Consider the following 17,758-nt stretch of genomic DNA (forward strand, 5'->3'; position numbering starts at 1 on the left):
TCTATGAGCTACAATAAGTTCTTTTCAAGTGTTTTTTGGACATGTCAAATTTTGACATTTTTGCCTTACTATAGCCTTGCTTTTTTTCGTCATTTTTTCAACATGCTGTTTTTTGGGTTTTAAGGCCATTTTGGGGTGTTTTTTCAACACCGTATACTGTAACAAGCCTCTACGGGCCACTATAAGTGCTTTTCAAGTGTTTTTTGGACATGTCAAATTTTGACATTTTTGCCTTACTATAGCCTTGCTTTTTTTCGTCATTTTTTCAACATGCTGTTTTTTGGCTTTTAAGGCCATTTTGGGGTGTTTTTTCATTACTGGATACTTTAACATGCCTCTACGGGCCACAATAAGTGCTTTTCAAGTGTTTTTTGGACATGTCAAATTTTGACATTTTTGCCTTGTCAATGTCAAATTTTGACATTTTTGCCTTACTATAGCCTTGCTTTTTTTCATCATTTTTTCAACATGCTGTTTTTTGGGTTTTAAGGCCATTTTGGGGTGTTTTTTCAACACTGGATACTGTAACATGCCTCTACGGGCCACAATAAGTGGTTTTCAACTGTTTATTTGAGATGTCAAATTTTGACATTTTTGCCTTACTATAGCCTTGTTTTTTTTTCGTCATTTTTTTAACATTCGATTTTATGGGTTTTCACACAATTTTGGAATGTTTTTTCAATACTGTACACGATTACTGGCCTCTACAGGCTATATTAAGTGGTTTTCAGCTGTTTATTTGAGACGTCAAATTTTGACATTTTTGCCTTACTATAGCCTTGCTTTTTTTCGTCATTTTTTCAACATGCTGTTTTTTGGGTTTTAAGGCTATTTTGGGGTGTTTTTTCCACACTGGATACTGCAACATGCCTCTATGAGCTACAATAAGTTCTTTTCAAGTGTTTTTTGGACATGTCAAATTTTGACATTTTTGCCTTACTATAGCCTTGCTTTTTTTCGTCATTTTTTCAACATGCTGTTTTTTGGCTTTTAAGGCCATTTTGGGGTGTTTTTTCAACACTGGATACTGTAACATGCCTCTACGGGCCACAATAAGTGCTTTTCAAGTGTTTTTTGGACATGTCAAATTTTGACATTTTTGCCTTACTATAGCCTTGATTTTTTCGTCATTTTTTCAACATGCTGTTTTATGGGTTTTCACACAATTTTGGAATGTTTTTTCAATACTTTACACGATTACTGGCCTCTAAAGGCTATACTAAGTGGTTTTCAACTGTTTATTTGAGATGTCAAATTTTGACATTTTTGCCTTACTATAGCCTTGTTTTTTTTTCGTCATTTTTCAACATGCTGTTTTTTGGGTTTTAAGGCCATTTTGGGGTGTTTTTTCAACACCGTATACTGTAACAAGCCTCTACGGGCCACTATAAGTGCTTTTCAAGTGTTTTTTGGACATGTCAAATTTTGACATTTTTGCCTTACTATAGCCTTGCTTTTTTGGTCATTTTTTCAACATGCTGTTTTTTGGGTTTTAAGGCCATTTTGGGGTGTTTTTTCAACACTGGATACTGTAACATGCCTCTACGGGCCACAATAAGTGCTTTTCAAGTGTTTTTTGGACATGTCAAATTTTGACATTTTTGCCTTACTATAGCCTTGCTTTTTTTCGTCATTTTTTCAACATGCTGTTTTTTGGGTTTTAAGGCCATTTTGGGGTGTTTTTTCCACACTGGATACTGCAACATGCCTCTATGAGCTACAATAAGTTCTTTTCAAGTGTTTTTTGGACATGTCAAATTTTGACATTTTTGCCTTACTATAGCCTTTTTTTTTTCATCATTATTTCAACATGCTGTTTTTTGGGTTTTAAGGCCATTTTGGGGTGTTTTTCACACTGGATACTGCAACATGCTACGGGCCACAATAAGTTCTTTTCAAGTGTTTTTGGACATGTCAAATTTTGACATTTTGCCTTACTATAGCCTTGCTTTTTTTCATCATTTTTTCAACATGCTGTTTTTTGGGTTTTAAGGCCATTTTGGGGTGTTTTTTCATTACTGGATACTGTAACATGCCTCTACGGGCCACAATAAGTGCTTTTCAAGTGTTTTTTGGACATGTCAAATTTTGACATTTTTGCCTTACTATAGCCTTGCTTTTTTTCGTCATTTTTTCAACATGCTGTTTTTTGGGTTTTAAGGCCATTTTGGGGTGTTTTTTCATTACTGGATACTTTAACATGCCTCTACGGGCCACAATAAGTGCTTTTCAAGTGTTTTTTGGACATGTCAAATTTTGACATTTTTGCCTTACTATAGCCTTGCTTTTTTCATCATTTTTTCAACATGCTGTTTTTTGGGTTTTAAGGCCATTTTGGGGTGTTTTTTCATTACTGGATACTTTAACATGCCTCTACGGGCCACAATAAGTTCTTTTCAAGTGTTTTTTGGACATGTCAAATTTTGACATTTTTGCTTTACTATAGCCTTGCTTTTTTCGTCATTTTTCAACATGCTGTTTTTGGGTTTTAAGGCCATTTTGGGGTGTTTTTTCCACACTGGATACTGCAACATGCCTCTATGAGCTACAATAAGTTCTTTTCAAGTGTTTTTTGGACATGTCAAATTTTGACATTTTTGCCTTACTATAGCCTTGCTTTTTTTCGTCATTTTTTCAACATGCTGTTTTTTGGGTTTTAAGGCCATTTTGGGGTGTTTTTTCCACACTGGATACTGCAACATGCCTCTATGAGCTACAATAAGTTCTTTTCAAGTGTTTTTTGGACATGTCAAATTTTGACATTTTTGCCTTACTATAGCCTTGCTTTTTTTCGTCATTTTTTCAACATGCTGTTTTTTGGGTTTTAAGGCCATTTTGGGGTGTTTTTTCATTACTGGATACTTTAACATGCCTCTACGGGCCACAATAAGTGCTTTTCAAGTGTTTTTTGGACATGTCAAATTTTGACATTTTTGCCTTACTATAGCCTTGCTTTTTTTGGTCATTTTTTCAACATGCTGTTTTTTGGGTTTTAAGGCCATTTTGGGGTGTTTTTTCAACACTGGATACTGTAACATGCCTCTACGGACCACAATAAGTTCTTTTCAAGTGTTTTTTGGACATGTCAAATTTTGACATTTTTGCCTTACTATAGCCTTGCTTTTTTTCATCATTTTTTCAACATGCTGTTTTTTGGGTTTTAAGGCCATTTTGGGGTGTTTTTTCATTACTGGATACTTTAACATGCCTCTACGGGCCACAATAAGTGCTTTTCAAGTGTTTTTTGGACATGTCAAATTTTGACATTTTTGCCTTACTATAGCCTTGCTTTTTTTCGTCATTTTTTCAACATGCTGTTTTTTGGGTTTTAAGGCCATTTTGGGGTGTTTTTTCCACACTGGATACTGCAACATGCCTCTATGAGCTACAATAAGTTCTTTTCAAGTGTTTTTTGGACATGTCAAATTTTGACATTTTTGCCTTACTATAGCCTTGCTTTTTTCATCATTTTTTCAACATGCTGTTTTTTGGGTTTTAAGGCCATTTTGGGGTGTTTTTTCAACACTGGATACTGTAACATGCCTCTACGGGCCACAATAAGTGCTTTTCAAGTGTTTTTTGGACATGTCAAATTTTGACATTTTTGCCTTACTATAGCCTTGCTTTTTTTTTGTCATTTTTTGAACATTCGATTTTATGGGTTTTCACACAATTTTGGAATGTTTTTTCAATACTTTACACGATTACTGGCCTCTACAGGCTATATTAAGTGGTTTTCAGCTGTTTATTTGAGACGTCAAATTTTGACATTTTTGCCTTACTATAGCCTTGCTTTTTTTCGTCATTTTTTCAACATGCTGTTTTTTGGGTTTTAAGGCCATTTTGGGGTGTTTTTTCAACACTGGATACTGTAACATGCCTCTACGGGCCACTATAAGTGCTTTTCAAGTGTTTTTTGGACATGTCAAATTTTGACATTTTTGCCTTACTATAGCCTTGCTTTTTTTCGTCATTTTTTCAACATGCTGTTTTTTGGGTTTTAAGGCCATTTTGGGGTGTTTTTTCATTACTGGATACTTTAACATGCCTCTACGGGCCACAATAAGTGCTTTTCAAGTGTTTTTGGGACATGTCAAATTTTGACATTTTTGCCTTGTCAATGTCAAATTTTGACATTTTTGCCTTACTATAGCCTTGCTTTTTTTCATCATTTTTTCAACATGCTGTTTTTTGGGTTTTAAGGCCATTTTGGGGTGTTTTTTCAGCACTGGATACTGTAACATGCCTCTACGGGCCACAATAAGTGCTTTTCAAGTGTTTTTTGGACATGTCAAATTTTGACATTTTTGCCTTACTATAGCCTTGATTTTTTCGTCATTTTTTCAACATGCTGTTTTTTGGGTTTTAAGGCCATTTTGGGGTGTTTTTTCCACACTGGATACTGCAACATGCTACAATAAGTTCTTTTCAAGTGTTTTTTGGACATGTCAAATTTTGACATTTTTGCCTTACTATAGCCTTGCTTTTTTTCATCATTTTTTCAACATGCTGTTTTTTGGGTTTTAAGGCCATTTTGGGGTGTTTTTTCAACACTGGATACTGTAACATGCCTCTACGGGCCACAATAAGTGCTTTTCAAGTGTTTTTTGGACATGTCAAATTTTGACATTGTTACCTTACTATAGCCTTGCTTTTTTTCGTCATTTTTTCAACATGCATTTTATGGGTTTTACACATTTTGGAATGTTTTTTCAACACTGTACTGTACAATTACTGGCCTCTACAGGCTATATTAGGTGGTTTTCAGCTGTTTATTTGACATGTCAAATTTTGACATTTTTGCCTTACTATAGCCTTGCTTTTTTCGTCATTTTTCAACATGCTGTTTTTTGGGTTTTAAGGCCATTTTGGGGTGTTTTTCAACACTGGATACTGTAACATGCCTCTATGAGCTACAATAAGTTCTTTTCAAGTGTTTTTTGGACATGTCAAATTTTGACATTTTTGCCTTACTATAGCCTTGCTTTTTTTCGTCATTTTTTCAACATGCTGTTTTTTGGGTTTTAAGGCCATTTTGGGGTGTTTTTTCAACACTGGATACTGTAACATGCCTCTACGGGCCACAATGAGTGCTTTTCAAGTGTTTTTTGGACATGTCAAATTTTGACATTTTTGCCTTACTATAGCCTTGATTTTTTCGTCATTTTTCAACATGCTGTTTTTTGGGTTTTAAGGCCATTTTGGGGTGTTTTTTCAACACCGTATACTGTAACAAGCCTCTACGGGCCACTATAAGTGCTTTTCAAGTGTTTTTTGGACATGTCAAATTTTGACATTTTTGCCTTGCTTTTTTTCATCATTTTTTCAACATGCTGTTTTTTGGGTTTTAAGGCCATTTTGGGGTGTTTTTTCAACACTGGATACTGTAACATGCCTCTACGGGCCACAATGAGTGCTTTTCAAGTGTTTTTTGGACATGTCAAATTTTGACATTTTTGCCTTACTATAGCCTTGATTTTTTCGTCATTTTTTCAACATGCGATTTTATGGGTTTTTACACAATTTTGGAATGTTTTTTTCAGTACTGTACACAATTACTGGCCTCTACAGGCTATATTAAGTGGTTTTCAGCTGTTTATTTGAGACGTCAAATTTTGACATTTTTGCCTTACTATAGCCTTGCTTTTTTTCGTCATTTTTTCAACATGCTGTTTTTTGGCTTTTAAGGCCATTTTGGGGTGTTTTTTCAACACTGGATACTGCAACATGCCTCTATGAGCTACAATAAGTGCTTTTCAAGTGTTTTTTGGACATGTCAAATTTTGACATTTTTGTCTTGCTTTTTTCCGTCATTTTTTCAACATGCTGTTTTTTGGGTTTTAAAGCCAAAACGGCCCAAAACCCCATAAAATCGCATGTTGAAAAAATGACCAAAAAAGCAAGACAAGACAAGGCAAAAATTTCAAAATTTGACATGTCCAAGAAACAGCTTAAAACCACTCAGTTTAGCCTGTAGAGACATGTTATCGTATACATTGTTGAAAAAGCAATCCAAACTGGCCTAAAAGGTCATAAAATAGCATCTTTCCATCCATCCATCCATTTTCTACCGCTTATCCGGGGTCGGGTCTCAGGGGCAGCAGCCTAAGCAGGGAAGCCCAAACTTCCCTTTCCCTGGCCACTTTGTCCAGCTCTTCCCAGGGAATCCCGAGGCCTTCCCAGGCCAGCTGGGAGACATAGTCTCTCCGGCTTGTCCTGGGTCTTCCCTGACATCTCCTACTGGTGGGACGTGCCCTGAACACCTCACCAGGGAGGTGTCGAGGAGGCATTCCTAATTAGATGCCCAAGCCACCTCATCTGGCTCTTCTCAACACAGAGGAACAGCGGCTTTACTCGGAGCTCCTCTTGGATGACCGAGCTTCTCACCCTATCTCTAAGGGAGAGCCCAGCCACCCTACATAGGAAGCTCATTTCAGTCGCTTGTACCCACAATCTTGTTCTTTCAGCCACTATCCAAAGCTTGTGACCATAGGTGAGGGTAGGACTGAAGATCGACCGGTAAATCGAGAGCTTTGCCTTTCGGCTCAGCTCCCTCTTCACCACGACAGATTGGTGCAGAGTCTTCTTTACTGCAGACGCTGTGCCAATCTGCCTGTCGATCCTTTCCTCACTCATTAACAAGACCCCAAGGTACTTAAGCTTCTCGAATTGGGTCAGGATCTCCTCCCCAATCTGGAGAGGGCACTCCACCGGCTGAGAACCATGGCCTCGGATGTGGAGGTGCTGATTCTCTTCCCGGTCGCTTCACACTCGGCTGCGAACATATCCAGTGAGAGCTGAAGGTCATGGCCTGATGCAGCCATAAGGACCACAGCAATCTGAAAAAAGCATCGACTCAATCCTGAGGTCACCAAACCGGACCCCCTCAACGCCCCTGCTGCGCCTAGAAATTCTGTCCATAAAAGTTATGAACAGAATCGGTGACAAAGGGCAGCCCTGGCAGAGTCCAACCCTCACCGGAAACAAGTCTGACTTGCTGCTGGCAATGCGGACCGAGCTAGGGCCTAAAAAATCATAAAATAGCATGTTGAAAAATTGACCAAAAAGCAAGGCGAAAATGTCAAAGTTTGACATGTCCAAAAAAAAAAGCTGAAAACCACTTAGTATAGCATGTAGAGGCATGTTATGGTATACAGTGTTGAAAAAACATCCCAAAAATCTCAAGTTGAAAAAATGAGAAAAACGCAAGGCTATAGTAAGGCGAAAGTGTCCATGACATGTCCAAAAAACACTTGAAAAGCACTTGGTGTAGCCCATGGAGGCATGTTATATTATACAGTGTTGAAAAAAACATCCCAAAATGGCCTAAAAAGCCATAAAATTGCATGTTGAAAAAATGACCAAAAAGCAAAGTTATAGTATGGCAAAAATGTCAAAATTTGACATGTCCAAAAAACAGCTGAAACCACTTAGTATAGCCTGTAGAGGCATGTTATAGTATACAGTGTTGAAAAACATTCCAAAATGGCCTAAAAAGCCATAAAAGAGCATGTTGAAAAAATGACTGGAAACGTCATAGTCTGAAATCAAAACAAAACATCAATGTATAATATGTCATCCAAAATCGCACAAAATCGTCATAGTATAGCAGGTCGTCCAAAATCACACCGAAAACATCATAGTATAGTATGTCGTCCAAAATTTCACAGAAAACGTCATAGTATAGCATGTCATCTATACTTGCACAGAAAACATCATAGTATATCAGTCGTGCCAAACTGCACCAAAAGTCATTTTATAGCATGTTGTCCAAAATTGCACAAAAAACATTATAGTATAGTGTATCATGCTAGATCGCAAAAAAGACGTTATAGGATAGCATGTCATCCAAAATCTTAAAAAAACGTCATAGTATACTATGTCATCATAATATTGTATGTTGTCCAAAATCGCACAAAAAAGTCATAGTATAGTAAGTAGTCCCAAATCAACCAAAAAAACACAAAAACATTATAGTACAGTATGTCGTCAAAAACTGCATAAAAACCTCATAGTATAGTATGTTGTCCAAAATGGCATCAAAACATCATAGTAAAGTATGTTGTCCGAAGTGGCATAAAAACAACATAGTGAAGTATGTTATGCAAAAAGGTATGAAAAACGCCATAGTATAGTGTGTCATCCAAAATTAATTAAAAATTTTATAGTACAGAATGTCGTTCCAAATGGCATTAAAAAAAACATCATAGTATAGTATGTTGACCTCAATGCTTCTAAACTGATTTTAGTCAATAATTTAGCAATAAACTGCCAAATCACAGTATGCTATAATAATGTCATAAGACATAGACGCAAGTATTAATTGCTGGTTCAAGCCCTTTCTTTGCCAATCATTGCTTTGGGTCTCTCTGTGGCTTCAGGACCTTCGTTGTATGCAATCCTTCTTGTTATCATCTTTCTAATCTTTCCTGATGTGGTTAAATAATGCCCCAAAAATGCCACCAAAATCTGTTACATTGTATGTCATTTCTTTTATCAACTATGGCAAACATCCACAGATTTTGCCATCAGTTAAGTCTAATAAGATGTTGACAGGTTTCTCTTTCTTCATATAGCTGTAAAATAAATGGAGAGTTCACTTTATGTTTCAAACCTTCAAAAGTACAATTTTAAACGATGACCTTTTTGCTCATTGCTTCAGAACCACAGCAATGAGAATGTGTCTGAAGTCTGGGTGACATGAGCCTGGTAACAGTGAACCTTTCTCCCCTTTCTCTACTGGCTGTTGTGAGCAGAGGTTGTGAGAAGCTCTACCATTCCTTCTAATAAGCCCCTGTGGGACCTGCCTGAATATTGCTGCAAGTACACGCAAGCCGTTTGCAAAGTGAGAGCGCTAGTAGCTACTTTTTATTGAGTGTGGGGGTGGGGGGCTTGGGGTGCTGCATAAGCTAGTGTGAACATTCACAGTTATAATATAATGACCTAATATCACTAATATAATGCAGTCTTCTCTGTGACATGTTATTGCCAAATGCAGTGGGTTGCAATAAGACGGCGGATTCAATAATGGTTCATCACTCACTACACTTGGCTTTACTTGAGCTGGTGACATTTTGTTTTACATCACGTGTGTGATGTAAGGATATTGGAAGTTGCTGGTCTAGTATGCAGTTCTTCTCTAGAGCAGCTAAATGGTACATACTGTATGCTGGGTCTTTTGTTTAGGTGGAAGTAGATGGTTAATTTCTTTAAAGAGTTAGTTTTCAGTAAAGCTAGGGTTACTTTTCTAAAAATAACTTAAAGTCCACACAGTGCATGAGATATTCTGTGAAAAAAACAAATCATTAATCACTGCTTGTGAAGTGCTGTCAAACTAGGCAGTGCTGATCAAACATGAATCAAGATTGTGTTACTGCATTTCCTCTTTCTAGCCTCAAACGTTTTCAGAAACACGTTTTTGTAGTTTTTAGTCTTAAACTGGGAATGTTTGGTCCGGAGAGTGGGCAAAGGCTTCCTTTTGACTCATTTTAACAGTACACTTAAATATGTTTCTTATAAAAACACATTTCAGTCAAGAAACAGGCCACATAGTAATGAAATCTTGACTCATATTTGAAATAGCAAAGTTTATGAGTAGTGACTGACAGCTAAGTTACACACTACTCTGCTGTGATTGGCTGGTTTCCCTCCAAATAGCAGAAGCCATTAAAAGATCTAAAAGGAGACAGAGGAACATGATTTTTTTCACAGATTATCTGTCCCATGTGCCATACTTTTAAACGTAAACTAAAATCGTATTTTTTTAGCCCAGCTTTCATGTAGTGTCTTTCTATCACTATTTTATGGTATATACTTGTTCTATTTTTTAAGATCCATTTTTATTAAAGATCCATTTTCACTTATTTCCTATGTTGTACTTGTTTTTGTTTCTTCAAACTGTAAAGCACTTTGAACTGCATTGGATTTGCTTGAAAAATGCCATATAAATTAAATTTGACTGATGACTGACTGATAACGATGTTTTCATTAGTGTATAATAGTTTGAAACTGAGAATAATTTCATTCTTTTGTTACATTAGAATGACCTGTTCATATCCAAACAGAGGCTCTTGATGGGGACTTATGCATTTTTACGTTATTTTTATGCCACAAATGCTTGGCACATGGGAGAAGTTTCAGTTGGTTGCAATCTTAACTTCAACCATATGAGGTTGCCACTAAATTTAATTAAATTTATTTAATTCTACACACACTAAAAGTATTATTCTGATGTATGTACATTGATGTGATTAAGGGATGAGCTCTGTAAGAAAAACATGAGAGAGATTCAGTGATGTCCAAAGTCCATTTTTACATTCACGTTGTGTGAGTCCCTGCCAACTTGATTTCTCTAACAAGAGATTAACCCTGTCTGTTGACACAAGAACCTCCCCGACAGCTTGTTGTGGTCTCCAACTAAGGCACTCAATGAAGGCGAGCAGAATGTCAGTGGGTGCTGAAGATGGTGGTGTGAGGGTGTTAGTGTAATTAATTTTCTGGGAGCTTTGGCCCCAGAGCTCGAGAGCCTTTTCCTTTCATTTTATATCAGGCCCAAGAATCTAGGCCCTTGCAGCTCGCGGTTCTGCTGTAGGGGTCCCCAGCCTTATCTGCAGCCCCGTCTTATCTCTAGCTTGTCCCTGCAACCTGACTGCGGGAAGATTAGCTCTGCACCTCTTGTCAGCTCCTGATTTTTTTCTTCAGTGAAGACAGAAAGGAGCCCAACATAAGCCAAGATTAAGCTAGTACTGTGGATGTGCTAACCATGTTTTTTCTGGAGGTCCTCTGGAGCAGTGGTGGCTAGGGTAAAGGTCGAACCTCTTTAGTTTAAGCCTTCGCTTTTACAGAGTAATTACACAGGGAGGAGCAGGAAGAAAGTTCACCTGGGAACATACGGCGCGTCCTTATAGACCTCCATATATCCTACTTGTAATTCCTTTCTCCTCAGCTGAAGCTCAGACCATCCCTAATGTATATTTCATAGAGATTTCTGATGTCAGGCTCTAATAAAAATACAATACAGGGAAATATGTTCTGTTGAAAGATCAGTTATGGCCAGTCGTACGGTAGATTTGGGTCAGCTGCTGGCTTTAAGCTGTCACAAGAAGAGAGTCAAAAGCAGGAAGTTGAAGGCTCTGATGATGAGACCTTCTGGGAGAGATCACAAGCTCAGCCAATTAGCCACTGAAAGGCTAGTGTTGAACTCTGACCCTGCCTGCTGTACTTTCATTCTACAGAGAGATCTGATTTTGTTCATTAGGTCCAGTGTGGTATATTCTCTGCTGTCTACAGCTTGCTATTACACAAGCATCAGAGGCAGGGTAAGGCCACAAATGGTCCAATTACAATTTCACTCGGCATTTTGACATTTAGAAGAGAGGGAGAGAGAAGAGAGTTTGTACAGAAGAAATAACATGAGAGTACATTCTCTTAGAAAGACAAAAATCCGTACAACTCTATGGGCATCTTGTAAACTTTTCCCCTCTGTGGTCCAAAATTATTATCATATTGACAGGTTATGATTTGTGTGATTTTAAACGATTAGTCATGCTGTTTTTGTTTGAATTTGTGGAGAAAAATTGCTTTCCCCCCAAACCACTACAGAAAGCAGCAAACATTTATTGACAGACTGGAGACCATGTTTAATAATAGCAAACTACATAAAAATATCTATTTTCAAACTCTCAACAACTCATGCAGTATAATCAACTCATTCTCATCCCAAGTCGTCACTCAGTCGTCCACTTTGTCAGTGGACTTTGACGTCTACCAATTAGACGCTAGGTATCCCCCTGTGTCTGCTGTTGAGGTTCTGAGACGCTTTAACCAACGCCTGGACATCAACAAAAACACATAGTTAGGTTAAGCATAAAAGCAAGTGGTTAGGTTTAGAAAAAAAACATAATTGTTTGGCTCTACATTCGTACAGGAAGCAAACAGTGGGTTCCTGGGTGAAAGTCTGGGCTTTTTTGGATTCATCCCCTCCAACCTGCCTTATAGTAACTTTCTAGCTCCTTGCATTACTTCATTACTGGCGGCATTTTAACCTGATGACGTCCAGCAGGGTATCACTGCTGTGACAGTTGCCGTCTGGCCCCACAGCCGTGTATAATAAAACCAGAAAAGGTTCTGTCCGGTCACGTTACAAAATGACTTACATATGAAAGCTGGCTTTTAGCATCAGTGTCTGACACCAAAATCACTGACAAAGCAGTGATATTTGATAACTACAGAATGAGAACAGGGTGTATATTTCAAGTCTCATTTATTCAGAAATATGCTCAGTAGTTTCCAAACAAATGCGTATTTGCTAAAAAAAAAAAAATCTTATTATTGGAGTCTGGCTTTGAAGAGAGCAAACATACATTTTACTAACATTTAAGTTTTTAGTGCAATCTGGGCAAAAAATGCATGTGTCTGGGAAGTACTGATCATATGACTTCATTAATGTTGTGGTCAAATCATATGACCACAACATATATAAATTGTGGTGATCCCCAATCAATCAGTCAATAGGGCTGTAAATCACTGGTTTCATCACGATACAATATTATATCAAAACTATATTTGCCGATATCACAAAGTCTCTCACGATACGATTTTGATTCGATTCAACTTAGGGGCCTGCGATTGATATGGGCTGATATTATCTTATTCACTTATTCAACCTATCATGATATGAGTAATTGCTATACAAATGATTATTTTGTAGGTGAGGTATGCCTTTAAGGTTAATATGATGTTGGATTTTATATTATCTTATAAGTGAATAGTTTGTCAAGGCTTCACCAACACGTTTACTCTAAAGACACAAACAGCCGACCCTTACTTTTGATTAAACCCTGACAGAATTCAGCTGGTGCTGTTCATCAGTTCCCTTTTAATGGTAGCCTTTTTTAGGGATATTATTGTGCATGTGTGTCAATTAAAAAACCTGCAAACCCAAAGCTGTCTGTCTCTTCTCCCATCAAGAAAGGAAAAATAAATAAATAAATAATAAATAAATAACTGCTGGTGTTTAGTAAATAAAGGCAATTCCAGAACATTAAGCTGCCACTTGATTTTTTGAATTATCTTCATCCTACAAAATGCAGTTTAAGAATCTTTCAGTTGACTGTGTTGGGTTCTTTCTATAAAAAATTAAACTGTATGTAACACAAGAATAGCCCGACACATTATGTGTGACTTGCTGCTGTATTTCTCTCTGAGACATAAATCAACTATAGTGACATAACTGTGTGGGCATGTGTAACTGTGCTACAACCCCTCAATTTATTATCAGCATTAGTGACATTATGAAAATGTTTGTTTTGTTCAACAGTAAGTTACAATATTCATGCAATGATTAAATTTAACTTTCATGCTGTAATTGTTTTAGTCAGAAATCAATCTGCTAGACTTAAAGCTGCAATAAACTGTTCAGTAAGCCTCCCTTACCGTTGCTACAGCTGTCACACAATAATAGTTGTGATCGATTTGCCACTTGAACTCAGCATCCCCACCAAGTGATGGTCCATGTGGAAAACATGGAAATAAAGGAGCAGCGTTGGTCTTGTATTGCAAAGTAGAGCTAATTAAAGTAATACTTCACCCCACAAATTACTATATACTGTATGTGTGAACTACTCACCCTGTGTTACTTTGAATTACTGAGGTGAAGAATTGTTTTTAAAAACTGAGGAAATTAATGATGAATTGGACTAAAGCAGTTTGTATCTGTATCAACCGCAAAACTACAAAACATCTATTTACAAACTCTTACACAATTTGTTCAGAATAGACCAGGTCTCATTTATCCAGTCATTTGCTCGGCAGTTCACAAAAACAGACAGCTCTTTGGAACAGATGAGTTAACTGACAATGAAACTTATCTATACTTTCATCAAAGCCAGACTCTATTGTAGAAAACAGCAATTTTACCTCAGTTAACACAAAAGCTGCCTCAATTTGTAATTCTCTTGTGTTATTGTGTGACTTTTGTGAATCTGAACCAACCATTATAAAACAACAAAGTCACACAATAACTCAGTAAAACTAACTAATCAAGGCATTTGTTGATCAGCAGCTTGTGTGTTCAGCAAGGTAGAATTACTATCGAAGGAGTCTGGCTTTGAAGAGAAAAGAGATAAGTTTCATCTTTAGCTGTTAGGGCTGTCTTTTTTGCAAGTACTGTGCATACGACTGGGTAATTAATATTGTTTTGCTGTTGTTAAAAATGCTCACTTATGACCTCAATTCATCAAAAAAAATTTCCATGTTTGGAGTCTTTATTTACCAGAGGCATGCAAGAAAGTAAGTTAAAGTTTTCTTCACAAATTTAATGTAACACAGGACAAGTGTCTGATATACAAAGTCATTTGGGGGCTTAAGTTCTCCTTTAAACTGTGTGTTACATTCAAATATTTTTTTTAAAAATTTGTACGTGTTGTATTACACTTTGATAGAAAACCGACTATTAATAAACATACTTGGACAAGCAGCACAGTGGTTATGTATTCTGTCTATATTCTGTTTATTTGTTCACAATATGTTTTACAAAAGAAAATGTTTTAGGGAGGGGAACTGATTTTTGGAAAACTGGAACACACAAACACTATCTAATTTGTAGGAATTTTTATATTTTCATAATGTAGCATGTAACCTCACATAAACATGTAGTTAGACAACTGCATACCCCTTGTTCTTCGAAATAACACTAGCTTTCTACTGTGATGAGGTAATTAGGAGTTGTGGCATGTGGAGGAATTCAAAGCTTGACAGACTTTTTGTATACTGTGATAGACAGCTGATCCCCAGGTTTAGGGAAAAGTCACTCAAATCTTGATCAGTGAGTATGCTCTGAGTTATGACATTATCTTATTATAAAACGATAACTGAGATGGAAGTGTTATTATGTTTTCTATTTCTTTAGCCAGACTAAAATGATGAAAGTTTCCCCCCCTCTTCACCTTATCTTTAAACAATTTAGTTCTGCTGTGAGTTTGATTTGGCATCTTACATCTCAGATATGCAGCAGAGTCTTGCATGTTTGCACAGCACATGTGTGACTCTGTGTTTGTGTGTGCATGTACTGAGCACACAAGGATATGCACAATCCTGTCATCACTATTTAAAGTAGGTCTCTCTTGCATCATTTCAAAATGCTTGACCATCTGTGGCCGTTCTCTCCATCCACAGAGGGACTTGGACAGAATGGCAGTGGCTAACAGTAAGCCCACTGTGTTTGCACAGGAACATGGTGCGAAATCTGTCATGGCCTTTGTTTATACGTGGGCACTGCTTTGTGTATCTCCCTGCTGAGGAGTGTGGGTCTTAGTCTGGAGTGGGCCTGCGACTTTTGTGTGGAGATTTTCTTATACACTATAATTGTGTTTCTGTGGCGTTATTGTCCTTCAGCAAATTAAGTCCCAGTTTGGCCTTAAAGGAACTGAATTACAGAAGTTGGCTAATATGAGCTTTTTCTGTAGATCCTGAATCCAAAAATATTTTATTTCCCTTACATCACCAACCAAAATAACCAAAATTAAAAAAAAAAAAAATGTTTAAAGTTAGAGTCTATATTTAAGATTAGAGTGGCAGTTGGTTTGCTTCTGTTTTCAGACTTAACATCTGCATTGACAAGTTTTGTGACAAGCACAATTTTCCACTAATCTTCCAGTTGGCAAGTAGAAGGTGACAGAAAGTTTAAAATCTGCTGAGAATTCAGGTTGGTTAATTTTTTTTTCTGTACTCTGTACAAGCAACCACAAACTGCCACCTGAAACTATCATTTGCAAATGTAAGTCAACTTAACAAATAGCCATTTTTTAGTACGACTGGTCTTAGTATTACACTGTTCTGCAGTTCTGTGTGTGGTCTGCATCTGTTCTATCTATTTTAGTTGTTTAAATGTTGCTGTGATATGAGTGTTAAAGTGTCAATCATTTATGTTGCACTCCTTGTGCAATTTTTGTGGACAGTAGCAGATTTCATTTACTGCATATACATATAGTATTCTGTAAAGCTGTACTTGTTTCTGATAAATAGTACAGAATAAAGGTTAATACGAAATGAGGAATGAGGCAACCCCAGAGCGCCTAGCAGATTTGGGCAGGATAAGATTGGGGTGGGTAAATAGTGATGGAGTTTTTTTCACTGATTTTGCAATGTTGAAAGTTACATATGAACATATATAACATAGAAAAACAAAGTCTGTATCTAAAAATGAATGTTTATATTTGGAATGGTATTGTTACTTAACACTTTAGCAAGGAGATGCAATAAACTTTGATCACCAAAATTGTACAAGTGGCCAAACCATAATCACAAAAAGAATACAGAACAGACCTATAGGGCACAGGTACAGGGGCCCAAAGAGTCAAGAGGCCCCTCTGGCCTGACAAAATTGTACTCAAATGAACATGTACGGACCCAAAAGAGACATAAAAAAATAAAAAGAGATGTGAAACAACTGCAAAGAGGCACATAATGACTACAAAAAGAAGCGAGACAACCAAAAACAAGACAAAAAAATTACTTCCTAGTGAAACAAAACCACAGAAAGATGCGTAACGACAAGACCACCACAAAGTCTGCATCACTTGCAGGGTGGGTCCTTTTGTGTATCTATGCCCAGGGGCCCATTTTATCATAATCTGCCCATGACCACAATCACGCTTTATCTACCATATGCAGATATTGTACAGTAATAAAAAAAGAACTAAAAATAATGTGGAAAAATAGGTTTTGTATGTTTTGCAAAAACATATTAACAGTCTGCAAGCCAAGTTGCACTCATCACATTTAATGTAGAAATTCCTCGAGGAGGATTTTCTTGCAGCCACATTAGCGAATGGAGTAAGGTGTTTACTGCACCAAAACAACTGCAGTAAAAACAGGTAGTGAAGCCACCAAACCTCACACCACACTGTCCCTCATTCTAACCACATGTCAAATCTAAAAAGCAAAAACAGAAACAGTTCAAGCAGTCAAGTCAAGTAGTCTCAAAAAGAATAAATCATTGTAACTTTAGCTGCAGAAAGAAAATTATTGTGGCGCTTGTAGTGACATATTTGAAAATCTTGCACTATCCATTCGTTATGTTTTTAGTGTTGCGTGTTCATGGCGTTTAGCGGTGGTGGTGAGCATACAAAGACAAGCAGAGCATTCCTTAAATGGAAACATTATACATATTCTGTGCAGCAAAATCATTAAGCTATAAAAGAGAAGCAAATCAAACATTTGTCCCTCACTGCCACCGAGGGCCACCGATCAGCGCAGGCAGCTTTACACGTGGAGCTATTTTGAGAGATAGAGACAAGAGACAACTTTGGGATGATTGACAAGCAACAGCTGGGAAGGAGGATAACACCAGCCTGGAATACAGTGTCACAGGAACACAGGTGTCAGTCACAGCGGCTAATTAAAACAAAGCCAGCAGTGTTAATGAGAAATGATGAGTGAATGTGCTGCAGCTCTCATTTCTGCCAGTTTACCTTTGACAAACCTATCAGCAAAGAAAGACTCTGTGATCTCAAGAAAGTTTGTAGACAAAGGAGAATTAATTGACTCTGACAAGCAATCATCTCACTCTGGTACTGAACAGAGTGGTGTTGGATTAGCATTACCACTTTCCATGGCATCAAAAACATCAGATTTGCAATATAAAATCCTGAGTTGTATTCTACTACTCATCTATATGCATGTTTAAATTTAAGACAACGACGACTCCAAGCATGACATGAAAGCTCCTCTGCACTTCACTCACTGAGGGCCATTTCCC

This window comes from Plectropomus leopardus, chromosome 2, assembly GCF_026936395.1.
Source record: "Plectropomus leopardus strain MGB_pleo_1.0 chromosome 2, ASM2693639v1, whole genome shotgun sequence".
In the NCBI taxonomy this organism is placed as follows: domain Eukaryota; kingdom Metazoa; phylum Chordata; class Actinopteri; order Perciformes; family Serranidae; genus Plectropomus; species Plectropomus leopardus.